The sequence below is a fragment of the Lithobates pipiens genome, unplaced genomic scaffold, assembly GCF_037356315.1.
Source record: "Lithobates pipiens isolate NorthernLeopardFrog02 unplaced genomic scaffold, aLitPip1_a1.2 Scaffold_22, whole genome shotgun sequence".
NCBI lineage: Eukaryota > Metazoa > Chordata > Amphibia > Anura > Ranidae > Lithobates > Lithobates pipiens.
In genome coordinates this window covers 324,988,862-324,994,132 of record NW_027507784.1, presented here as the reverse complement: position 1 = coordinate 324,994,132, position 5,271 = coordinate 324,988,862, and the positions used below count along the sequence as shown (strand labels likewise).

General features: G+C 42.9%; 1 pseudogene; it reads left to right on the top strand.

Annotated features, from left to right (window-relative positions):
• Nucleotides 1-216: 216 nt before the first annotated feature.
• Nucleotides 217-2,340, top strand: LOC143925748 (olfactory receptor 8D1-like; annotated as a pseudogene).
• Nucleotides 2,341-5,271: the final 2,931 nt, after the last annotated feature.

Below are 5,271 nucleotides of genomic sequence, written 5' to 3'. Positions count from 1 at the left end.
ATAAAATTCCAATAAAATACATTTACATTTTTGGTTGTAAAATTACAAAATGTGGAAAAGGTACTGTCATTTTAAGAAAATATTGTTGTTGGATTGATTTGGTCTCCCTAAGAAATGGTGTGTCTGGAGACCCAAAATATGCGGGGGAATGTTGTTTGTTTTTTCCTTCATCATGGTGCTATGGCAATAATATTAAGCCTTAAGAAATTAGTCGATATGCGACATAACTGTATGAAGAACCTTAGATAACTAGGGTGGCCTCTTGCACAATTTCCACCTGAGTGCTCCTGAAAGCTAAGACAGGGCCTGTATATTTGTCACACAGAAAGACATGATAGTAAAAAATTAACATATTCACAAGTAGCATTTTAATCGTCTTTAAAGAGGAAGTAAACCCTAAATGGGTTTACTTCCTCTTTGATTCCCTGCAAAGGTAAAGCATAATGAACTACAATGCATCGCATAGTAGTCCATTATGTGTCACTTACCTGACACAGGAGCCAGCAAAGTCACCGCTGTCCCCTGTAGTCCAGAGCATCCATCTTCTCGGTGGGTCTCGCTGCTCCATCGTTGTCATTCTGCGAAGCCGCGATGATGTCACTCCTGCGCATGTGCTCAGGAGCAGCCACTCTCGGCATATCGCCATTGATAGCGGCGTGCTCGATGCGCCTGCGTGCCGCTGTCTACGGCACATGCGCCGTAGACAGCGGTGCCTGTGTTTCGGCAAATATCTCCTAAACCGTGTAGGTTTAGGAGATGTTTCTTGGACCTACAGGAAAAACCTTAATCTAGGCTTACCTGTAGGTCAAAGTTGGTTGTAAGGGTTTACAACCACTTTAACATGCACAGGTATATTGATTTTTTGGAAATAATTTATATGCAATTGTGTATTTGTCAACTAAAATATTACCAACATATTATATTTTTATCTCTGCTCTGCTGAATAATATGTTTTATTTTAGAACTGTGCCCATATTCATGGAAAACAAAACATTTACTCTCGAGTTCCACATTTTGCCTTTTTTCTTTAAAACTGACAATAAATTGTTCACGTTGAGCTCTGTCTTCTTTTTCTTAATCTATTTAATTGGAATGGTAATGAACATAGTAATAATTGCAGTGATCTGTTTGAATCTCCATTTACACACACCAATGTATCTATTTCTCTTGAACTTGTCCATTATTGATATGTGTTATACCACTGTTACCATTCCAAAACTTCTACACATTTTACTTTCTGGAAATAATACAGTGTCATTTACAGAATGCTATATCCAGATGTAATTTTTCTTTATAGCAGATAGTGCTGAGGTCACAGTTATATTTATAATGGCGTATGACCGATATGTTGCAATTTGTTACCCTTTAGGCCGCGTACACACGCGGGGACTGTTCGCTCAACTTTGTCCGTCAAACAGTTTCAGCGGACAGTCCGCTCAAAATTAGCATGGACGGACTTGCCCACACACGACGAACGAACAGTCCGCTGAAACCGTGCGCGATGACGTGAACGGCACGTACGACGGGACGAAAAATACGACGTCCTATACACTGCAATGCAAACTTCGGCGTGTAAATCCTTTCTGAGCATGCGCGGAACTTAGTTTGACGAACAAGCCTACACACGAGGGGACTGTTCGCTGAAACAGAGTTTCAGCGGACAGTTTTTCGGAATTTCCGAAAAACTTTGTTCAGCAGACTGTCCGCTGAAACTGTCCGCTGAAGCCCACACACGAGCGGACTGTCCGCCGAAACACTGTTCAGCGGACAAAGTTGAGCGAACAGTCCCCGCGTGTGTATGCGGCCTTAGACTATCACCGTATACTTCACAAGAAAATCTGTATATTATTAATTGTAGTCATCTGGATTTGTGGGTGTGTAAATTCATCTTTACTGACGAGTTCCATCTTAAAACTATTCTTCTGTTCTTCTGTCACCATCCACCAGTTCTTCTGTGATGCCAAAGCCCTGATTAATATTTCCTGCAGTGGTACAGAGGTGTTTTACATCATCCTGTATACAGACTGTTTTATATTTGGTCTCTGGCCAGTTCTGTGCAACCTGATGTCATATATGAAGATTATTAAGGTTATAATAGGCATTAAATCGAAAACTGGAAGAAATAAAGCCTTCTCCACCTGCTCTTCCCACCTCACAGTCATGGTCATCTACTATGGATCTTGTACATCTGTGTATTTGATACCAGCATCAGACCACTACAACCTACTTGAACAGGTCTTAACGGTCTTTTACACCACAGTGGTTCCCGTGTTAAACCCTCTTATATACAGTCTACGAAACAAATAAGTAAAGAGTTCCTTGAGAAAATTAATGGCTTGATACTCACACGTCAATATATCATATGGTTCATGAGATTTGTTTTCTATATACAGTACTTTTGTGTTATTATTATTTTACATTTTCTTCTTCCTTTTTTAACAGTAGGCTGCATTTTATTGAGATAGCTACGTACGTCTACCACAGGTCCTGGATTTTGCTCTCAATATCAGTTTTATTTCAGATATTTCATTGGAAAGACAAAACATCAATTAGGACAGAGAATAGATGTACATCAATACAAATACAAAATCAAGAAAATATAAGCCCTCTTGAACAGCAGTATCAAAAGATCCCACTAAAAGGGCTAAGCGTAAGGACCATCTACATGTAGCGCTTACCCCTAAGGGAGCCGCTTATGTTAGTGTCCCCTGATTCTTGATGACAACACCCCCCTCCCCCCCGACTGACTGAGACTAAATATTCCCAACAAGGCAACAAAGCAGACCAGCAATAAAAACAATCAGTATCAGGTAATAGATATTTCCACCTTCAGTGGTGGGGTACTCCAGCAGGTTTACATTGTATCCTTGGAGGAATTACAGCTCTGTCTGGATGCTTTGGGCTCTGTAGGATTTGGCACTTAACTGCAGGGGGAATGGTGTCTGGAAACAACCTCAGGAATTGCATCAGGCACATTTAACAACTAAGTTGGTTTGCTTGGAACTATTCTTCTTAGTAGTGGCAATCCATATTTGTAGGAGAACTAAGTTTCAAATTGGTGTTTTTATTATTATTATTTTTTATTATTATACACGTTTTATATAGCTCCAACAGTTTACACAGTGCTTTACAATGTAGAGGGGGGACAGCACAATTACAGTACAATTCAATACAGAAGGGACAGGAGAGCCCTGTTCGTAGAGCTTACATTCTAAAAGGGAGGGAGTTGTGGTACAAAAGGTAATAGATGTGGGGAATGATTTGATGGGGTTGTTAGGTGGGTGTGGGATAGGCTTCCCTGAATAAGTGAGTTTTCAGGGATCTCCTAAAGGTAGACAGGTTCGGGGATTATCAGATATACTGGGGCAGGGAGTTCCAGAGGATGGGAGAGGCTCTGGAGAAGTACTGAAGGTGAGCATGAGAGGAGGTAACAAGGGAGCTAGAGAGCAGGAGGTCCTGGGAGGAAGGAGGGGACAATTTGGGCAATATCTACAGATGAGGTTGGTGATGTAGCTGGGGGCGATGTTGTGGATGGCCTTGTATGTTGTGGTTAGCATTTTGAATTTTATACAGTGGGGTAGTGGACACCAGTGAAGGGATTGGCAGAGAGGGGCAGCAGTCACGGAACGGTTAGTGAGGTGTATTAGTCTAGCAGCAACATTCATAATAGACTGAAAGGGGATAGTCTGCGTAAGGGTAAGCCTTTAAGGAGAGAGTTGCAGTAGTTAAGGCGGGAAATAATCAAAGAGCGAATAGTTTGCTTTGTGGGGACATTAGTGAGGAAGGGTCGAATTATGGAGATGTTGGGGAGGCTAAGGCAGCAGGATTTAGCCAGTGATTTGATGTGGGGGCTGCAGGAGAGGTCAGAGTCAAGAATTACACCCAGCACCCTGGCATATGTGGAGGGACCAATGGTTGTGCTGTTGATCTTAATGGTAAAGTCATGGTGGGGACTGGGAAGGAGGAAATATAACAAGCTCAGTTTTAGAAAGATTGAGTTTGAGAATGTGATGTGTCATCCATGCCAAATGTCATTCAGTAATCCCTGAGGAGATCGAGGGGGTGAGTTGAGGAGTGGAGAGATAGATCTGGGTGTCATCAGCATAGAGGGGGTATTGGAAGCCATGGGAGGTTATCAACTGGCCCAGGGAAGAGATATAAAGCAAAAATAGGAGGGGCCCCAAGGATGGCACCTTAGGGTACCCCAACAGAGAGAGGAAGAGGAGCGGAGGAGATGGAGTTGTAAGTGACTGTCAGGAAAGGTTCCACCCACTGATACTGTCTGACATTTGGTGTGCAGTACTGTGGTCCACCAGCAGGTGGTTCCTGGCAGTGTGGGGCCGACATCATCTCCTGCAATCAGGTATCACCTGAGTGATTGCAGGAGGTATGTATACGTACTTGGCAGACACACTGATGCCTTGCCTTGGTATCTTTCCTTGCGCCCTGAGCCTGAACCTGTGAAGCTCTGTATCTGCATATGTACCTGTACCTGAGCCTGTTCCTGTTACCTGAGCCCTGGGCCTTGTACCTGTACCCATCCCTCCTGTGATCCATCTATGCTCTCTCTGTCCTGTTTGTCTTCTTTTTCCTCAGCTGCTGACCTCCTGTTGACGACCCTGGCCTGGCCCTGTTTATGATTCTGGTATTCCCCTTTACTTGTATATATTTTTCTGTTATTGTTTGTGAGTTTCTATTGGTGGTTGGTTGCACATTGTAGCATATTGGAGGTGGTTGTATTTATTCACTTATCTTAATAAATCATATTTTCAACTTACTTGCGTTTGTTCCTCTGTTGCCGTCTACACAGCTCTGGTCACACCTGATACTTGACAGTGACACTGAAAGTGTACGGAGATAGGTAGAAGGAGAACCAGGATAAAGAAGAATCACAGAGGCCAAAGGAGTGTAGTTTGTTGAGGAGGAGCAGGTGGTCAACTGTGTCGAAGGCAGAGAGGTCTAAGTGTAAGAGTATGGAGTAATGGCCATTGGTTTTAGTAGTTAGTAGGTCATCGGTGAGTTTTAGTAGGGCAGATTCAGTGGAATGTTGTGGATGGAACCTAGACTGTAGGGGGTCGAGAGGGTTGTTGTCCGTGAGGTAGCGACTCATTCAGTCATGGACAAGGCATTAGATGAGCTTGGAGGCAAATGGGAACAGGGAAATGGGTCTTAAGTTATTTAAACAGGTGAGGCCTAGTGAGATTTTTTTTTTTTTTTTTAAGTATGGAGGTAACCAGTGCATGTTTGAGCAGGGAAGGAAAAGTGCCAGAG